We start from the raw sequence: 22,124 nt of genomic DNA, 5'->3' as shown, positions 1-22,124 counted from the left end.
CACATCTTATGGCAGTGAACTTTATTTCATGGATTAACAATTAATTCCATAGATTTACTGCCTACTGTAGAAGTGTTCATTTGCCTTATATTCTGCTTGTATACTGTACTGCTAGAGGTAATATTTGTTTTATTTATATTATACTCGCAGTACACCTAGAACTCATCAGCACTGGAGGAAATGGGAAACATTCTCTCTCTCTCTCTCTCTCTCTCACACACACACACACACGCACACACACACACGCACACACAGCACTGTGCCACCTCCCCATTCCTACATAAATCATAGTCATTCCTCCATCCCAAAGAGCTGGGACACTGGATCTACAGTTTCTTTCTGCAGATTGTTGGAGAATGCAGTAAGGGTATTTGGGGTGTGGGGGGATGAGAGACGGAAAGAGAGAGATACAAAGAAATAAGTATATGGTGACAATTATGAAAACACTCTTTATTACATTTCACCTTCTGCTAAACTTTAATGGGCAAGATCCAGACAAATATGCTTATGTAATATGAGAAAAGATAAGTGTCTAAGTTGTTTGTGCTACTCTGCAATGTTGCACAGTAGAAACATTTTCCAGGACATATATGAGGTACGACATGTTGTGTGCAACAATTAGCTAGTGCCTCATATTGCACAAGAGGCTATGCAATGTATTGTGCAGTGCAACAGTTAGCTAGTGCCCCATGTAGCACTATAGGTAGTGCAACATCTACTGCTAGCACAAGAACTAGCCTGGAACAGAGGTTATTTTCCTTATGCAACATCCTTAATCAGTGTCCTTGTGCTAACAAAACAGTGTATGCTGTCGCAACACTAGCCTGGATTCTGCTCAACACATCTTCAGATTTTTTTCATTAGAGCTGTAACTGAACCTGAATTTTTTTGCCACAGAAAGCAATAATGATTCATGACCTTGGAATTTTGTGCTCACCTATATGCTAGCATCAAACTGCTAAAACAAAGCAGAGCAAAGTAAGATTAGCAGCACAAATATGCACTGTAACACCAGCCTATCAGGCATAGTGCTGGCACTATGATTGATGAGCAGAATTATGAATGCAATTATAATATCGATTCTATATGACAAGTAACAAAGCAACACTGATTTCTCTCAGGGTTTGCCTTTAAACAGCCATAGGTTTACCTCATATTCTTTTTATTTTAACATTATTTCAGCAAGATTAATAAAGGGCTCTATTATTATCAAGCTACACCAGATTAAATGAACAAAATAAGGATTATTTCTTTTAATTGACTTCATCCTCTATGTTGAAAGCCTACTTTGTAGTTTAAATGCATAGATCAACTTTGAGAAGGGCTTCTCCCCTTTGCTAAGCAAAGTCTACCCCAGTTTGCATTTGAATGGGGAATGGAAATTACATGTCTGAGCACTGTAAGATATTCCTCTTAGGGGATGGGGCTGCTCTGGGAAGAGCACCTGCATGCTTGCATGCAGAAGGTTCCAGGTTTCCTCCCTGGCATCTCCAAGATAGGGCTTCGAGAGATACTTGCATGCAACCTTGGGGAAGCCACTGCCAGTCTGTGTAGATTATCCTGAACTAGATGGACCAATGGTCTGACTCAGTATAAGGCAGCTTCCTATGTTCCTATGCCTCACAACAGCTTCTTTCATCATACATTGTTTGCCAAGGGAATCTGTTTCTATAGTTCCTCACCCAAGGCCAGTGGGTCCTATATCCCCTCCTATTTTCCACAAGTTGATTCTCTTCCTCTAACTGCATTCACCCAGCTTATTATTTTTCTCTCACTCCTAGTGGGAATAGCAGATTGATTGATTGATTGATTGATTGATTGAGTACATTTATATACCACCACATACAAAAAGGTCCCTGAGCGGTTCACAATATACAGTGAGGGAAATAAGTATTTGATCCCCTGCTGATTTTGTCCGTTTGCCCTCTGACACAGAAATGACCAGGCTATAATTGGAATGGTAGGTTTATTGTAGCTGTGAGAGACAGAATAACAACAAAAAAACCCTCAAAAGCCCAGTGTCCAAAAGTCAGCGATGGATTTGCATTGTAGTGAGGGAAATAAGTATTCGATCCCCTATCAACCAGCAAGATTTCAGGCTCCCAGGTGTCTTTTCACTATATGCAGGTAACGAGCTGAGATGAGGAACACCCTCTGTAAGGGAGTGCTCCTAATTCCAGCTTGTTACAGTACCTGTATAAAAGACACCTGTCCATAGAAGCAAGCAATCACTCAGCTTCCAAACTCACCACCATGCCCAAGACCAAAGAGCTGTCGAAGGATGTCAGGGACAAGGTTGTAGACCTGCACAAGGCTGGACTGGGCTACAAGACTATCGCCAAGCAGCTTGGTGAGAAGGTGACTACAGTTGGCACGATAACTCGCAAATGGAAGAAACACAAAACAACTGTCAATCTCCCTCGGTCTGGGGCTCCATGCAAGATCTCACCTTGTGGAGTTGCAATGATCATGAGAACGGTGACGAAGCAGCCCAGAACTACACGGGGGGAACTTGTCAATGATCTCAAGGCAGCTGGAACCATAGTCACCAAGAAAACAATTGGTAACACACTATGCTGTGAAGGACTGAAATCTTGCAGTGCCCGCAAGGTCCCCCTGCTCAAGGCAGCACATGTACAGGCCCGTCTGCAGTTTGCCAGTGCACATCTGAATGATCCAGAGGAAAACTGGGCGAAAGTGTTGTGGTCAGATGAGACCAAAATTGAGCTCTTTGGCATCAACTCAACTCGCCGTGTGTGGAGGAGGAGGAATTCTGCCTATGAGCCCAAGAACACCATCCCCACCATCAAACATGGAGGTGGACACATTATGCTTTGGGGGTGTTTTTCTGCTAAGGGGACAGGACACCTTCACCGCATCGAAGGGACGATGGACGGGACTATGTACCGTCAGATCTTGGGTGAGCACCTCCTTCCCTCAGCCAGGGCATTGAGAATGGGTCGTGGATGGGTATTCCAGCATGACAATGACCCAAAACACACAGCCAAGGCAACAAAGGAGTGGCTCAAGAAGAAGCACATGAAGGTCCTGGAGTGGCCCAGCCAGTCTCCAGACCTTAATCCCATAGAAAATCTGTGGAGGGAGCTGAAGGTTCGGGTTGCCAAACATCAGCCTCAAAACCTTTCTGACTTGGAGAGGATCTGCAAAGAGGAGTGGGACAACATCCCTCCTGGGTTGTGTGCAAACCTGGTGGCCAACTACAAGAAACGTCTGACCTCTGTGATTGCCAACAAGGGATTTGCCACCAAGTACTAAGACATCTTTTGTGAAGGGATCGAATACTTATTTCCCTCACTACAATGCAAATCCATCGCTGACTTTTGGGCACTGGGCTTTTGAGGGTTTGTTTGTTGTTATTCCGTCTCTCACAGCTACAATAAACCTACCATTCCAATTATAGCCTGGTCATTTCTGTGTCGGGGGAAACGGACAAAATCATCAGGGGATCAAATACTTATTTCCCTCACTGTAGAACCATTAAAACATCAACATAATTTAAAACAATTTAAAGTACAATAAAAACTCTAAAACTGAAGTTTTAAAACAATAAACAAAAATATTTATTTATTTAGTATGTTTAGGGCACATAGGGTGAATTCAGTTTATTACCATTTACCAAGTGGAAATTTATCAGTGCATCATGCATATAAATGTTATAGCTGATCAAGTAAGCTAGTAAGATATAACACCCTGCTTCATGGTGAGAAAAGTGTTACCACATATCCACCATGGGTCACCGAGACTGCAAAGACCTAGGTTCAAACTCCTATTCAGATATGAAGCTCAATGGGTGATGTTAAGCCACTATAGCCCAATTCAGACATTATGCTGTACGAGTGTACAAATATCTGTACACTCGTACACATATTAGTGTGAATGACTGTACCTGTGTTCATTTAAAAAGTGAAGCCGGATACAGGCCCTTCAAATGCATGGTACAGAGTGGAAGTGTACTTCTGTACCTGCGTTTAGCACCACATGGGAATGTTTGCACCTATATACAGATCTGTACTTGTGTACACTGTACACTTATGAGTGTTGAACATAACATGTGAATTAGCCTTTGCTATCTCCGAGTCTAATCTATTGACCTCACAAAGTTGTGATGAAAAAATGGAGTAATGCTTGTATGCTGCACTGAGCTCCTAGGACAATAAAGATGGAATATATAATAACTATTAGGTGAGGTCTATTGTTGACTGGGCAAAGTCATTTTGCATTGATTACACTTATAGGAAAGTTCAAGAAATTAATACATGTAATAGAATTTTTGATTAATGTACTCGAAAAATAAAAGTAAAAGAACAGTTTGAAATTTGTAGGATTTCAACTTCAAACATTATGCATCTGATTGAATAATGATCATATATTGTAAATTTGAATCGTAGTACATTTGAATTGAGAAAGATCTTCTGCTTTTCTTGGGCATGATGTCATTTTGTAACGATTGATCTGACTGTTGAGTGTTAAATATCTGTTGAGAACAATAACAGTTAAAATATGATTATATTTTAATAAAAGCTGACAGTTTTTTTAAAAGCACTTGAAAACCCACCTCTTCACCCAATTTTTTCAGCTTTTAGAATTTTTAAGTTTTAATCTGTGTTTGATTTTTAGATTGCCTACATTGTTTTAACTTGTTTTATGTTATTGTTAACTGCCCAGAGATGAAAGTTTGAGGCGGTGTACAAATTTGACAAATAAATATGTATATATTCAGAATTTATTTTATTTTATTTAAAAACCCTCTCCAAAAAAAAAAAAATCGAACCTTTCCCTGAACATATTCTGGTGTGTAAATAGTAGTGCATTCAGCAAATTTGGTACCTGCCCTCCCTCCACGTGAAGAAAAGCAAGAAACGGGCTGCTCAGCAGAGAGGCAAGAGGCCTGTGCAGTCAGTTGCAAGGAGGGAGGGCAGCTGGAAGGAGCTTGCAGCCTCCATTCCAGTAAAAAGGGGACCTCTCTTTTCCTTGCCCCGCTCCCTGCAGTCTCTGCCACCAGCACCATGCCGCATCCCACTTTCCCTCTCTGACCTCAACTCCTGCCTGTAGGCTTCCAGTGGCATCTGGTGGGTCACTGTGGTAAACAGGATGCTGGACTAGATGGGCCTGGGGCCTGATCCAGCAGGGCTATTCTTATGTTCTTAAAAGGTAAAGACATAAGGGGAGCTCTCTCCTCCTCGCCCCCACCCTCCCCACAGCTACTGCCACTATGCAACAGAGTTTTTTTTTTTTTAAAAAAAATGACATAGAGGGGACTTTCTCCTTGCCCCCCACCCTCACCCTCACTACAGCTGCAGCCACGACCTGGGCAAAGAGGGACCGTTTCCTCTCAACCCCGCTCCCTGCAGCCTACTGCCACTGCACAGTAGCATTTTTTGTAGCAATGCTATGGGCAGCAAAAAGGCTAATCCATCCCTGCTCCCCGACGCCTCATGTGCTTTCCCAGGCTACCCTGTGTCACCCCCCACCCACCACCGGATGCTCCCGAGAATCTCTTCAGCTGCTAAGCCATCTCTGCACCAGCACAGGGTTGGCAATTCAAGAGCTGCCGCCGCCACCACACTTCCAGAGGCAACTGCCCTGCATTCTGCTAGTTCCTCATGGTGGGGGGCCAGAATTTCCAATATCCTAGCCCGACTTTACCAACTCGCACAGCCCTCCATTAAAACAGCAGTGGCCTCTGAAAGAATACAGAGAACACTTTCCACTAAACTGCTTATTGCTGGAACTCATTTGCAAATGTGAGCAACCACACTCAACTGTAAGTGATAAGGTCTTTTGAAGAAGTCATAGTCAGGGGCATAGCAATAAATTAACGGGGGGGGGGCGGGGCACTGGCTGGGTAAAAGCTTGGTTTTCGCTGTCCCCCTCCCAGCTCGCAGACATGCTGTTAGCTCCTGACTGGAGAACTCCTCTTGGTCTTGGCTTCAAAAAAGATGAACCCTCTCCAGGAGGCATGCAAGTAGGCAGTAGGTGTACATGTTATGATAGATATATTTCTGAGCCGGGGGATGCACATGTGCATGTGTGTGTGTGAAAGTGTCTGAATTAATGGGGAACATGTGATATTATCTGCATAGGAGTGAAATGGTAAGCTAAGACTATTTTGTTTTGCACCATGTCCTTTCATTTCTTCAACAGCAAATACATACAGTCTCATATTTACTTTTGTTCCAGATGTAGAATCCAGCGAGGGAAGGGTTGCTGCACACAAGGATTAGGTAGGGTAGTATAATTAAAGAACGTATTGATGAAATTGTTCAGGTTCTTTTGCGCAGCAAGGCAAACACAAACTACTTTCTATTCTGCTGATTCGCTATCTACCCCACCCCCAGTCCAGGACTAAATAGTAACTAAATCACCACTCAAGAGCTGGCCTAGATCAAGGAATGGATTAACCAGAAACACCACACCAGGGCCCACTCCAGCCTTGCTATACCTCATAGTCTTACTGAAATGCCTTTGTGTGGCTGTCCCCTTTAATCAAAACTCATTGCCTATAGCAGGGAGAATCCAGTTATAGACTCCTTGGGGGAACCCCCCTTCCAGAAAAATGAGCATTTCTTTAGCAGCAAAGTGCTTTCAATAAAACAAAAACATTTTAACCTGGAAACACAACATGCAATAGTGTTTTTTAAAGAGACAAGGATGCTCTGCTTGAACCATCCTGTAATATGGTATATCCTCAAGATATTTTGCATTTTCAGGGCCGGCCCTAGCACTTGCAATAAAGATGTGTGTATGCTGTGAGTGTGCATATCCTTTTTTCCCCTCCAGATGTGCCAGGGCACCTTTTCCTTTGTGTGTGTAGTGGGGTTGTCTGAACTGAACCACTCTACACATGCTACAAATATTAGTTTAAACTAGAAGAGGAATCATTTAGGACTCCCCCGCCCCCGGATGTGATTAGGGAAAGACACTCTAGTGCATTGAATAGTACTAATGTAAAATCAGCTGTCAAGTGGGTGTCATCTCCTGGTGACCACAGAGCCCTTTGGTTGTCATTAGGGATGTGCACAGAACTGGTTCAGAGGCCCTTTATGGGCCTCCAAACCGGTTCGAACAGTGGGTGGTTCTGCCAGTTTGAAGGTGGGGGGTGCTGCTTTAAGGGTGGGGGAGGGTGCACTGACTCCTCCAGCCACTCTTCCTTCACCGGCACTCCATTTTTAGAAAGTCCATTGGGGCAGCAGCATACCTCCCTGCTGCCCTGTTTGCCCCTTTACTGGAACTAACCGGAAGTATCTGATGAGCCTGCGTGTGCCAGGCATGGGCACGGGCATGTCATGGTGTGTGTGTGTGCGTGGTGGGCACAACGTGCATGCTTGTGCATTAGATACTTCTGGCTAGTTCTAGTAAATGGGGCAAATGGGGCAGCAGGAAGGTACGCTGCCACCCCAATGGACTTTCTAAAAACTGAGCACCGGTGGGGGAAGAGTGGCAGGATGGGTAAGTGCACCCTCCCCCGCCCTTAAAGTGGCATCCCCCCCCTTCAAGCCTCCCCCACCTGGTTCCTTGCACATCCCTAGTTGTCTTTGGTAGAATCCAGGAGGGGTTTACCATTGCCATCTCCCGTACCATTGTACTAATGTACCAATATATAGCTCATGTCCTTGTGTATATGTTTGTCATACACTACATGTCCTTGTGTATATGCTGGGACCAGTGGATGATGAAGTATCATCTGAACAGGCCCCTAGTCAACTCAGAAAGAGGGGCAGCATGACTAAAAAGAACAATCAAGATGAGAGAGGTGGTTTTTTTAGGTTGAAAGCAGGGGCGTAACTATAATAGGGCAAGGGGAGGCAGTTGTCTGGAGGCCCACTGCCTTGGGGGAGGCCCAGAGGCAAGTCACATGACTGACTCCCCCAGCCATGCACCCGCATGTGCTTCCTTCAGTTGTATTCATCCTCCAAAATTGATGTGAATGTTAAGACCTGGGGCTACCAGAATAGCATGTCTTTCTCTAGTATCATTAAATGACTTGCATCATGCACAATTTACAAAACCTTTTTAAAAATAATTTAGGATGATGTTCTGTTGTGGCACGTGTGTGTGTGTGTGTGTGTGTCTATATATCTATATATCTATATATCTATATATCTATATATCTATATATATGGTTTTCGCTTTTTGTTACCACTATTCAGCCTCTCTTAAGACTGCTTTACTTCATGAGCTGAGCTTCAGTGAGGGGAGGGGGGCCTTTTAAAATCTTGTCTCTGGGCCCACTTTAACCTTGCTACACCCCTGGGTGAAAGAAATAGCATTGATTTCTTATAATTAAAGCTCAGTTACTATTTTCTGTTTTCTAGCCACTACAGCTATACACTTCTGAGGATTGTTACACTTTCAAAGATGGGCTCTGAAGAAGTCAAGTTCTTGTTTCCTTTCAAATGAAGATATGTCAGCCAGGGACAAGCTGCATATCGATTCCACTTAACAGAGTTACACTCTGGCTGTCTACTGGGACAGAATCCACTTGAGGCTGCTGCCCCTTGGGGGAAAGGAAGTGCTGAATAGCTGTAACATCATTTTGATACCTTGCCTCAGGGATCACAAATCTAAGGCAAAGGGCTTATTTTTTAGTAACACAGCATGATGTTCAAAGAATCTATAAAGAGGACACACACAATGTGCAGCAGCAAGTTTACCAGAACATCAGCAAGGACCAATTAGGTTGCAATCTTTCCTTCTGGGGATTTGCAAATTCAGTTCAAGTTCCTGAGTCTCAATGTCTAGTGAAGGAGGATTTAGAGTACCCCAGAGCCATGTCTGTCAAGATGAGCAATCCTCTGGGAAGTTGTACTTAGTTGCATGTCCTCCAGCTTTCTGTGTTCTGGTTTTCCCTGTGTGACATGATCATACAAGGCATTTGAGTGATGGATCACCCTCCAAATCAGTGAGTTATGGGAGCTTCATACATGCCCCTGGGCCATACATGCCATCTGGCACCGGCATTTGCTAACTAACTTAAGCATAATTATTCCATCATGGTCCTTCTTCCTCTCTTCTCATTTGCTTGCCTCCCACCATATCCAGAATACAATACAACAAATATTTATATACCACTTTTCAACAAAAGTTTCCCAAAGCAGTTTACATAGCAATAAGGTAGGTAGATAGGTAGGTAGCTGGCTAAAATGGCTCTCTGTCCCCAAAGGGCTCACAATCTAAAAAAGAAACATTATGTAATGACTATTACATTGACAACAAGGTGTCTGTCCTTAAATTGCTTCAGTCTGTTCCTTCATAAATGCTTCTCCCACTTCATGTTTGCCATGATGCAGCTAATCACTGTCTTTTGAGGTGGTAGGAATCCCAGCTAGATGTATACCAAACTGGACCAAGTTGGACTTGGTCTCTGGCTTGGTGTTGGAGTCCCCCAGGCTTGTGGTGCTGGGGGATTTCAATGTTCACTTTGGGACCAATTTGTCAGGGGCAGTTCAGGAGTTCATAGTGGCCATGACAACTATGGGCTTATCCCAAGTGGTCTCGGGACCGACACACATTGCTGGTCACACACTTGATTTGGTCTTTCACTCTGATCAGGGTGGTGGTCCGTGGGTGGGGACTCCTGAGATTTCCCCATTGTCATGGACGAATCACCATCTGGTTAAGCTTGGAATCACAATCACTTCCCACTTTTGCAGGGGTGAATGACCTATTAGGATGGTCCACCTGAGAAGGTTATTGGATCCAAAGGGTTTTCAAGAAGCCTTGGAGGGATTTAGTGTTGGCTCTGCTGGTGATCTTGTTGATGCCCTGGTGAAGAATTGGAACAGCAAACTCACCAGGGCAATAGACATGATTGCACCTAAGCATCCTCTCCGCCCACTTCAAAACTGGCCCCTTGATATAGAACTACAAGGGCTGAAGCGGCGAGGTAGATGATTGGAGCGCAAGTGGAGAAAGACTTGCTTTGAATCAGACAGGTTCCATCATAGAGCTCATTTGAAGAACTATGCTCAAACAATATGTGTGGCAAAGAAGCTATTCTTTTCTGCCCGTATTTTATCCACATGCTCATGTCCGGCAGAGTTGTCCAGGGTTGTAAGAGGGCTAGTATGTGCCCTTCCTCCCTTGAATCAGAATCTGGAACCATCGATTATCCACTGTGATGTGTTTAACGAATTCTTTGTGGACAAAATATCTCGTATTTGGGCCGCCTTAGACTCCATCTCCACAATTGCTTGAGTGTGTGACGTGGTGATGTCCAGCAACTCCTCCTTTGCGGTTAGGCTGGATCAGTTCCAGTTTGTGACTCCTGAGGATGTGGACAAGCTGATTGGAACAGTGCAGCCTACCACCTGTTCTCTTAACCCTTGCCCAACATGTCTTATACTATCTGGCAGGGGGGTTGTTGTAGAAGGCCTGTTAGCAGAGGCGTAACTATAGGGGGGCAGGGGGGGCACGTGCCCCGGGCGCCATCTTTTCTGGTCACATGGGGGGCGCCGCCATGACCAATTTTTAAAAAAAAATTTTAAATTTTTTGTTAATACAAATGTTTCCTGCTCAGTGCAGCAGCACTGCAGCAGTCAGGGGAGCACGTCGGTGCCCCCTTCCCCACGAGCGGTCCCTTCCGTGCCGCCTGCACCCCCCCATTGCTTTGCTGGCGCCTGGCGGCCAGTCAGTGACCTGGCTTGGCGGCGGGCGCTTGTGAGGAAAAACCTAAGTATAATGTAGTATGTTGGGGGGGGTGGGGGGGCACGGTGGGGGGCACCATTTCAGTGCTTGCCCCGGGCACCGTTTTCCCTAGTTACGCCTCTGCCTGTTAGAGATTATAAATGTGTCTCTGAGGGAAGGTAGGATGCCTCCTTGTCTTAAGGAGGCAATTATTAGACCGTTTCTGAAGAAGCCTACCTTGGATCCCTCAGATTTGAGCAACTACAGGCCTGTCTCCATCCTTTGGTGGCTGGGCATGGTAATTGAGATGGTGGTGGCTTCCCAGTTCCAGACAGTCTTGGAGGAAACTGATTATCCCATTTACAACTGGCTTTTGGGCTGGCTATGGTGTGGAGACTGCCTTGGTCGGCCTGATGGATGATCTCTAATTGGGAATTGACAGAGGAAGTGTGACTCTCTTGGTCCTCTTGGGCCTCTCAGTGGCTTTTGATACTATCGACCATAATATCCTTCTGGAGTGTCTGAGGGGGTTGGGAGTGGGAGGGACTGCTCTGTGGTGGTTCCGATCCTACCTATCAGGCAGATTCCAGATGGTGTCGATTGGAGATTGTTGCTCTTCAAAATCTGAGCTTTTGTAAGGTGTCCCTCAGGGCTCCATATTGTCTCCGGTGTTGTGTAACATCTACAGGTGAAACTCGGAAAATTAGAATATCATGCAAAAGTCCATTAATTTCAGTAATGCAAATTAAAAGGTGAAACTGATATATGAGACAGACGCATTACATGCAAAGCGAGATAAGTCAAGCCTTAATTTGTTATAATTGTGATGATCATGGCGTACAGCTCATGAAAACCCCAAATCCACAATCCCAGAAAATTAGAATATTACATGGAACCAAGAAGACAAGGATTGTAGAATAGAACAATATCGGACCTCTGAAAAGTATACAGTGTACTGTGCTTGATTGGCCAGAAAACTCGCTTGACCTGACCCTATAGAGAATCTATGGGGTATTGCCAAGAGAAGAATGAGAGACATGAGACCAAACAATGCAGAAGAGCTGAAGGCCGCTAATGAAGCATCCTGGTCTTCCATAATACCTCATCAGTGCCACAGGCTGATAGCATCCATGCCATGCCGCATTGAGGCAGTAATTGCTGCAAATGGGGCCCAAACCAAGTACTGAATACATATGCATGCTTATACTTTTCAGAGGTCCGATATTGTTCTATTCTACAATCCTTGTCTTCTTGGTTCCATGTAATATTCTAATTTTCTGAGATTGTGGATTTGGGGTTTTCATGAGTTGTACGCCATGATCATCACAATTATAACAAATTAAGGCTTGACTTATCTCGCTTTGCATGTAATGCGTCTGTCTCATATCTCAGTTTCACCTTTTAGTTTGCATTACTGAAATTAATGGACTTTTGCACGATATTCTAATTTTCCAAGTTTCACTTGTACATGAAACTGCTGGGAGAGATCATCAGGAGATTTGGTGCAGGATGCTATCAGTATGCTGATGACACCCAAATCTATTTCACCATGTCAGCATCATCAGGAGAGAGCATAACCTCCCTAAATGCCTGTCTAGAGGCAGTAATGGGCTGGATGAGGGATAACGAATTGAGGATGAATCCAGATAAGACAGAGGTACTCATTGTGTGCGGTCGAAACTCGAGATACAATTTTGATCTGCCAATTCTGGATGGGGTCACACTTCCCCAGAAAGAACAGGTAGGCAGTCTAGGGGTGCTTCTGGACTCAAGCCTCTCCCTGGTGTCCCAGGTTGAGGCGGTGACCAGAAGTGCCTTCTATCAGCTTCAGCTGATACATCAGCTGGGTCCGTTTCTTGAGATGAACGACCTCAAAACAGTGGTACATCCGCTGGTAACCTCCAGACTGGATTACTGTAATGCGCTCTATGTGGGGCTGCCCTTGTATGTAGTCTGGAAACTACAGTTGGTTCAGAATGCAGCAGCCAGGTTGGTCTCCGGGTCATCTCAGAGTGACCATATTGCTCCTATATTGAAGGAGTTACACTTGCTGCCAATACATTTCCAGGAAAAATACAAGGTCCTGGTCATAACCTAAACAGCTTAGGTCCTGGGTATTTAAGAAAACATCTTCTTCATTATGAACTCCACCACCCATTGAGATCATCAGGAGAGGTCTGTCTGCATTTCCCACTGGTTTGTCTGCTGGCTACTCAGGGACGGGCCTTCTCCACTGCTGCCCTGAGGCTTTGGAATCCTCTCCCTAGTGTAATAAGAGCCTCCCCATCTCTGACAGCTTTTTAAAAGTCTCCAAAGATGCACCTGTTCACCCAGGCTTTTAATTAATATTTTTTAATGAGTTTTAATGTTGTAACCTGGTTTTCAGGGTTTTTTAATCGTTCTGATTGTTTAATTGTTTTAATGTTTTAATTGTTGTTCTACACTGTTTTATAATCTCTATTTTAATTGTTAATTGATTTTAATGGTTTTGTTTTAATGTAAACCACCCTGAGCATTTCTGGAAGGGCGGTATAAAAACTAACTTAACTAACTAACTAACTAACTTACTTACTTACCTAATTACCATAGTCCCAATATATGCTAATAGTTCTGTTGTTTTAAAATGGCACTGAGAGCACTGTGGAAGAGTGGTTGGACATCTACAGTACCTATGTCTACAATGTCAAGACTCCACAAGTCAACACAGAATACTCTGAAAGTATTCTCCAGCAGATGTGCTAACTTTTTACTAGTACAGAACTATTATATACCCAATAATACATTAGATCATATGGGAGAAAATGTACATATGGACTATGGGAACCACAGGATTCCTAGTGCTTATAAATAAGTTAGAAAATGTTTTAGGACCTTAGGACCTTCAGTCACAATGCAGGAAATAAATAAGTAGCAGTTCTAAAAGAAATTAAGTATCTTACACATTTTTAAAGATTACATACTGGTTTCTTGCCCTCATATTATAAATATTGCATTTTATACATCTCTTTTAAAGATCAACATAGAATATTTAAATCTCAAGGGTGGAGTTAGTTTATTCCAACAATATGATAAGCTTTATAACCATTTGCTATGATATTCCTCTCTTAGTCACTGTGCCTTTATTGTGAAGAAAAAGGCTTTATGGAGATAACTATTGAGCTTCTTTGAAAATCACTGAGGAGAGATGATTCCTTTACACTGTAAATTGGTGATGATAACATTAAAATTATAATCTCTATGGACCATTAAACATTGTTAAAGGTGAGATAAGTAATCTTAGCACTACTGAGAATCCATTTAGGCAACAGACTGTAAGTAATGATCTTTAAAATAAAAATTTAAAAACCACACCACAAAGTGCTAATGCAAATCCCATGGGGGGAAATGTGGTAGTGCCAATATTTATTAGGTATTTCAATTATTGTTCAGTAACATCTTTTGTTTTTCTTTAATATCTAGAATATCCATTAATAGATTGTGCCAAAGGGTACAGGGCTTTTGGAAATGAATGTGTTTATTAAGATGCATAGCCTAGCCCAGCCCAACCCAGCCCTCATATGCAGTTTTCACTGGGCTCCAGTTAGTTAAGACTAAGGCAATAGAACTTGATAGGACTATTTTCCCATTGATTTTACAGCCCAATTTTATATTTACATGAAAGTAAGTGTTGCGGTGGAAACATTTGTTTTTTAAACATTTAGTTCTAAGTCTGGATAAAGAAGACTGCAGGAAAAGCAAATTAGATGCAATAATTTAATGAATAATTCCCAGTGTTTTAACAGTTACTGAATATTAACAAATATATTTTTAAAAAATCAATAAGGCGATTCTCACGGTCATACAAAATCGGGCTAAGGGAGCCTAGCCCTAATAAATATGGATGTGTGAACTGATTCAGATACAAATTGATTTCTACCTGAATCTACCTGATTTGGAAACAGAACAAATCACCCCTGTGGTCAATCGGCTAGATTTGGGTCCAAATCAAATCATGCCAGATTCTATTCGAATTGATTCGAGATTCAGATTCCTCCTATTAATTGTCCCAGATTCCCAGCTTTCATTTAAAAAGAAGAAGAAGCTAAGCTCTAGCCCTTGTAGAAGTGTAGTAATGGAGCAAAATGTGTAGTCATTATTTTTCAAATGTTTGGATTCTTTAGTGTATAATAACTTTTCCTCAATGAATCCCTATGAGGATTCATTACATACCTTCATTTCTTCTATTCATTTTGATTGTCACTGGACAGTACCAACTGTCAACTGTCATGTGCCAATTACACCCCCCTCCCACCCACAAGGCAGTGGGGTACTATTCAGTTTATGTTCTAGGCATTTTTTCAAGTGTTTAGACTCTTTGGTGTGCAATAGACTTTCCTCACAATGAATCCCTATGAGGATTCCTTACACACCAAAGAGTCTAAACACCTCAAAAATTCCTAAAATATGAACTGAGTACCCAGCGGCTTGGGGGGTAATTGGCACTAGGGATGTGCATGGATCCAGTGCGGAGGCCCTTTATGGGCCTACGAACTGGTTAGAAGAACCAGTGGTTCCGCCAGTTCGAAGGCAGTGGGGGTCTCCCTTTAAGAGCAGGGGGGTGCACTTTCCCTTCCCGCCACTTTCCCCCTGCCAGCGTCAGTTTTTTACAAACCCATCAGGGCGGCAACGTACCTCCTTGCTGCCCCGTTGCCCTCGTCTTCCAGATATGACCGGAAGTCACCTGCGTGTGCCAGCACAAGCGTGCCCACGTCACGCATGCATATGTACCTATGCCGGCGCGCGCAGCATAGTTGGTGACTTCCATTCATATCCGGAAGATGAGGGCAATGGGGCAGCAGAGAGGTACGCTTCCGCCCCGATGGGCTTTTTAAAAAACTGATGCCGGTGGGGGGAGAGTGGCAGGAGGGATAATTGCTCCCTCTCCCCACTCTTAAAGGGAGACCCCCGTCACCTTTGAACCGCCCCGCCGCAGTTCCGTGCACATCCCTAGTTGGCACATGGGATGCCACTAATTTCCCACCCGCAAAGCAGTGGGGTCAAAATGAACAGAAGAAATGAAGGTGAGTAATGAAGGTGCCATATGAGTGGCCAGCAACACCAAGCTGACCTCTCAAATGGCAGATGTCGGGTGCATGCTGACAGCAAGGAATATGCACAAACTGTTGCTCGTCTGGTTCAGCGTTGTAGGGGGGTTACCTTTAAGGATCAGAGAGGGTGCTCATCCCCCCCCCCCCGCATTTTCCCTGCCGGCACAGTCTCCAAAACCACTGCAGGGCAGTAGCATATCTCCTTGCCACCCCAGTCAGCATCGGACCACAAGTGGTTTTTTACTACTAGTGTAGAATGTGCTTTCATGTCTGTTGATGGCTCTATTCCAGGGCTGCACAACTTTGGCCCTCCAGCTGTTTTTGGATTACAGCTCCCATAATCCCTAGTCACTGTCCTTAATCACAGTGGCCAGTATTATAGGAGCTGTAGGCCAACATCTGCAGGAGGGCCAAAGTTGTGGAGCCCTGCTCTATTTCTTGACATGTGTATGTCTCTATTATAGCTGAGACTATCCATCTGGACAGTCTCTGATGTTTCCCCACTTCTTATCTGCTCTGAAGGAGAGAAATAGGTTATTGTCTTTCCTAAAGGCCTTTGTTCTTTTTAAGTAGAAGGTTAATGCTCTCATGACATCCGTGGTGTAGTTTACATTCTATAGCAGTCTGAGGATTGCGGAAGAATGAGGGTAGAATTATATATTGATTGATATGAAAGCTTGTATTGATCTTTGGCAAGAAGTTTATGTCCGTACATAGAACCACTTTCTCCTTGTGGAAATGTATGTATGGGATATCAGCTCTTAAAGGCTGTAACTCACTGACTCTCATAGCCATGGTCACTGTGATTAAAAAATGCTGTCTTTAGTGACAGAAATTTCAGTGATGTTGTTGCTAATGGTCCAAATGGGAAGTCTGTCAGACCTGTCAGAACTACAGAGACTCCGTTGACAAATCTGCCTCTTTATTTATGTGTATACATTTTCTAATCCCCTCAGAAATTTTTGGCACAGTGGATGTAAAAATACAGTGCTGGAATCTACACCTACATGGCAGCTGGTGATAGTAGCCAGGTGAAATTTTACTGAGAAATTTGACAATCCACTCAACTTTAAACTGGATAGTTAAGTCAGTATTTGTGTTACTGATACGTTGGTTGGTCTGTAGGACTTGTTTGCATAGGTCTCAACCCGTTTCCATTTTGCAGTGTACGTTTTTCTTGTTGAGGGTTTCTTTTCATTGAACAGAATTCTCTCTAGTAATTCCACACTTGTGGGAACCCCATGATCCTCCATGCTGTTAGTTTCAGTGTATTCACTCCCAGATGTAGAACCTTGCCTTCCTCCATGGATATGAGGTCCACATGCAAGGGTAGTGCTCACATTCTGTCTGTGACATCCACAATAGTGTTGAGTACCACATTTGTCTTTGCCATTTTGGCATGATCAAGATGCAATCTGTGTTGTGATACATTATCTGGTTCACTGCTCTTGTGATGAGTGCTATTGGAGGATACAGGTAGTAGTATGCCCCGTCCCGTGTTTATGATGATAAACATATCCCCTAGGGAGTCTTTCCCTGCACCTCCTTTGGTGCAGTATTGCTCTCATTTCTTGTTCTCCAGAGATTCAAATAGGTCTATCTGTGGAGTGCCCCATGTGTCAAATATCTCCTGTATTTGGGGTGGATATGTATTTTTGGTGGATGCTCCATTCGTGTGTGTTTGAATGGGTCATATCCCTGCTCAAGAGATTGGTTTCCATATCTCTGTTACCTTGATAGGTATCACAATGGGGTGAATCTTGTGGTCTATGCACCAGTTCCAATGCTGGATGGAGAGACTGCGTAATGGACATGACCCAGTGCCTCTTTGGTTGTTTACATTGGCTATCTCAGTTGTATTGTCCATCACCACCCGAACTGTTTTTCTCTGTACCGTATTTATTAACTTATTTTATTTTATTACATTTATATTCTACTCTTCCTCCAAGGAGCCCAGTACATAACTAAATTTCTTCTCACAACAACACTGTGAAGTACGTTAGGCTGAGAGAGAAGTGACTGGCCCAGAGTCACCCAGCAAGTATCATGGTTGAATGGGGATTTGAACTCAGGTCTCCCCTAGTCCAGCACTCTAACCACTACACCACGCTGGCTCTCCATAGGTCTGAATGCCTTGAGCACCAGGAAAGAAACCAGAAGTTCAAAAATGTTTATATGAAGCCTTGCTTGACTTCCCATCCATTTCCCACTCGCTTGTAGGGATGTACAAAACATTTCGGGCACAGAATGATCTGTGCCCGAAACGACCAATTTCGGGTGATTTGGAGCAGAACCGAATCACCCATGATGAGACCCGATAATTTTCGCATCCGAAACGAATCACCCCTGTTTCGGGTCCGAATTTTTCGGGTGTTTTGGGTCTCCTTTTTGTGCCCTAGAAAAGTGCCAGCCTTGTCTTCTTCTCCCCCCTCCGTTTTCAGTTTGACGTCTCTTTGAATTTCACACCTTTTTGCCTCCATTGATTTCAATGCAGAAATTGCTTTCCTTTTACTTTAATTGAAAAGGTCCTGGGGCCAAAAGAGTGGGGTGGGGTGGTAGTGCCTAATGGGTGGAGGCTACCACCCCAATTGCAGAGGGATTGGGCAAAGGGCTGATTTTTGGTGAATTTCTGAAGTTTACGCGTCTTTAAGGTTTTCCCCATTAAGTATAATGGAGGGTGTATCGCTTCACGTTGGGGGGAAAGGGGTGGCCTAAAGTGGTGTGGGGTTGGTGGTAGTGCCGGGTAGGGGCAAGGAAGCTACCTGAATTTTTTCTAAGGATTTGGGCAGAGGGTTGATTTTTGGTTAATTGTTGAAGTTTACGTGTCTTTAAGGTTTTTCCTCATAAGTTATAATAGAATGGAGCTTTCAGCAGCCCCATAAGTGCACTTGGGGGGGTGCTGGGGTGGCCCAGAGCGAGTGGTGGTGTAGTGCACATAGGGTGCCAACCACCCCCATGGGTTTCTAACCCATGGTGTACAGGGTTCTGTTGTTTCTGAGGTATTCTGAGTGTGGATACTATGATAGCAAATGAGATTTTCAATGACACACCATGAATCCACTCTAATTTGCTATCATAGAATCTAAACATTAAAGACATGAACTTCAACAATGAATATATGGATCCCCTCCGCCACCTTGGAGAACGCCCACTGGAGGGGGTATGTTTAACCCTAAACCTAAGTTTTTTTAAAAAAAGTTCACAAACCCACCTCCCCGGACCGGACCAAACAGGGGCCCGAGGGATTCGAGGGTGTTCTGGACCAAACTGGCCCAGTCTGTTCTTGTTCCAGTTGAGACTCGAACCAAACCAGACCAGCCGGTTCCATGCACACCCCTAATGCATGCCATATAATTGGCAATATATTGATAGTGTAGAAGTGGAATAGAATCTATGCCCCACCCCATCTAAATTTCCACCCCTCTGTCCACAGGGGCTGCCAGTTTCCTGTTGAGCTTGGATGATGAGGCAAATTCTACTACTAAATAATATGGATTTTCTTGTTTGAAGAGGTAAATGCAATTTTCTTCTTGAACCTTGTACATATTCTGTAACCTTCTTGAGATTGGTACAGTGCTAGATAGTTTTTGACATGCTTGTTTCGAAGCTTGTACTAATACAGGAAGCCTTGGCAAAGCTGCTGGCTGTGAGGCTTTGGTCGTCGGCAAGAAGTTAAACACTGGATCTTTAATATCCATCTCAACCTTTTTAAGGTCTAATCCCAGTGTATTCACCATATCAATTATGAAGGTGTGATAGGTTCTGTGTTCCTCTTTTGGAGAATCCGAGGATTTCTTCAAAACTTCATCATCTGAAGAAGGTTCTGAAGGAACCTCCATAATTGCAGATTCAGCTTGCAATTGGTTTTGGGAGACCACTTTTTAATCTTCTGATTCTGAGCTCTCATCATCAGTCCATTCTTCTAGATCTCCAGAGGGTTAGTGCATTGGGGAGGTAGAAACTGACATGACATTAGATGTAAGAGCACAGCTATGTGTTCTCATAGCTGTTGCAAGCTCTGTTTCTGCTAGTGGGGCTGTTTTCCCCACTTCCGTTGCCATCTGTGGTGGAGTTCTTGGCCTTGGTACAGGCTGTTGAACTGGGATAGCACTTGTTGAGGAGGTGATAGTATGTGTCACTTCATGAGATGATATTCTTCTGACCTCCAGTGAATGGTGGAAATAATGGCCACATTAATCTGTTGGTTCTTCCGTGTGTTTAAGCCGCAAATGAGGTTCATATCTCTTGCTTTGTGGAAAGTAGTCATGAGTACACATATGAATTGGTGAATAGGTTGCATATATATTCAGTAGCACAAGACACTTACCAAGCTGCAGGTTTCATGGGACTATGTGTATATTGATGCACTTTCCACTGTTTCTGCTTCCAGTCATATGCCCTTCCTTGGTCATCTCTTGAGGGAGAGATGTGCTGTGCAGATGACATTGAAGGTATCTTTGGGATCTCAATCATCTCTTCCTCATACTCCAGGTCTCCTGCAAAGGACAGTGAAGGGGGTTGTGTGTACTCCCTCCTTGATGTCGAGGGGAGGGCCAATAAATTATACTTATGTGGCTGTTCCATTCAGATGGGAATGTCTTTGCTTATTGCCAAGGTCTCTAATGTCAGTAGTCCTGACTGAGTGGTTACTGTAGTTGAAGTTGCAGGTGTTGTTATTAATGTGGGAATTATCGATGTCATGGTCGATGTCGAATCCTTTGTCGATTTTAAGTTTGTAGTCAATGTTGATAGCAAGGTCTTAGTCGATGCTGGCGGTAAAGTCACAGTCAATGTTGAAGTCAAAGTTACAGTAGTAATTGATGGAACTCGGTGACTGGATGAGATTAATGGAGCTGTCGATGTCAATGCAGCCATTGAGATCAAAGCAACAATAGTGTGCTTCGATGTGGACGTTCTCAATTGTGATGTTGAGGACCGGTGTTTCTTTTGCTTTGGCTTCACTGAAATGATGTCCTCATGAGTTCCATGTCAATGGTGCCTTCAGAGTGGACTGGAGTAGTTCACTGTTGAGTAGTTGGAGTACTCCACTGTTGGAGTAGTTCACTGTTGAGACTGACTATGCAGTCACCATTAAAGCCTCCACAGTTAGACTAGGTGTTGATATCAGACACAGGGAGGGCACTGAAGTCACATGTAGCAATCAAGGTCAAAGTAATAAATGCTGTTATCGACATCAAGGGAATCAAAGCCAAATTAAACAAGGTGTCTTTCAGCCACAAGTCCCATTTTTGCGAATTGCACATGTTAGTTTTGTGTTTCACACCAAGACAATAGACAAAGCTCATATCATTTTGAGGCAGGCTATTTGGCTTACATTTTTCACAACATTTAAACATTTTCTTTTCAATCATGTACATTGAAATATGCTCTCATAACAGAGCTTAAAACAAACTGTTTTCTCTCTCTCTTACACAGGTCCTTGATAGAAAAACTCTCAAGAACTGTTGTTGTTGCTTCCCAGTGCTTCAGTGGTGGCAGTCAGAAAGGGACTGAATCCAATGATGCTCTAATCACCACACCTAATGTACGCACATGAGTGTGGGATGGAGCAAGAGCATTACACAGAGCTTTGAAAGTCTTCCGATGATGGCTGCTGAGCATGTGCATTGCCCAGTTGTGTTATCATTTTGTTCACTCAGAACACATTGCTCTCATGAGCAGCTTCTCTTCCTCTGTCTCCTTCTCCTTCCTGTTGGCCATTCACCCAATGGATAATCCAGAGGCGAGGTTCTGCTTCAGTGGCAGTTTGCAGAGCCACGTGATGCAAGAGCATGGATAAGTGGGCCCAACTGGTGCAGCTTGCTTCCTTCATTTGGTGGTGGTAGCAATGAGAAGTTAGCAGTTAGCTAACTAACTTTTCTCAATTAGCACTTACCCCTGCAAACTGAGCAAAAAGGCACCTGTTAAAGTGGTGAATTATATTGTTAATGTTTGGTAGACTAGTAGTTTGGAAAAAGAAAATGAGCACTCTTTTCCTTGGAAAACATTAATGCTTCTGCAAAAATAAGCACAGCAGCACTCCTCTGTAGTATTCATAGCTAAATTTATTAAAGACTTTTCTCTTTTGCTGCCTGTTCAGTACAACTCTTGGCTGTTGTGACAGCACCTGGAGGGGGAAACCAAAGCACTCTGTGGAGCAGATAAATGGCAGGTCTTTTGACCAAGCTTGTTTTGATTTTACTGATGATGAAGCAAAACATCCAGCTCAGCATTACTAACTCTTGGGGATTATTTTTCAAAAACAAGAAGACTAATAATTAAGTATTTGTGTAGGAGTTGCTCTGCCACTTAAGTCAAGTACAAAAAATTGTTTAGTATAAATATTAATATCAATATCTGCATAGCCTCTACCTGTCTCTATTTACCAGG

General features: G+C 43.5%; 1 long non-coding RNA gene across 1 annotated transcript in view; it reads left to right on the top strand.

Annotated features, from left to right (window-relative positions):
• The window catches only part of LOC128340297 (uncharacterized), a 57,276-nt gene extending 35,455 nt beyond the window's left edge, over positions 1-21,821 (top strand). Inside the window, exons 2-3 of the long non-coding RNA XR_008313577.1 lie at positions 19,168-19,246; positions 21,171-21,821. This is a non-coding gene — a long non-coding RNA (uncharacterized LOC128340297). The remainder of the gene's footprint in view (positions 1-19,167; positions 19,247-21,170) is intronic.
• The last annotated feature ends 303 nt before the right edge of the window (positions 21,822-22,124 follow it).

Source organism: Hemicordylus capensis, chromosome 1 (assembly GCF_027244095.1).
Source record: "Hemicordylus capensis ecotype Gifberg chromosome 1, rHemCap1.1.pri, whole genome shotgun sequence".
Lineage (NCBI taxonomy): Eukaryota > Metazoa > Chordata > Lepidosauria > Squamata > Cordylidae > Hemicordylus > Hemicordylus capensis.
Note: the sequence above shows the minus strand (reverse complement) of the source record. Positions and strands in the feature narration are given on the sequence as shown.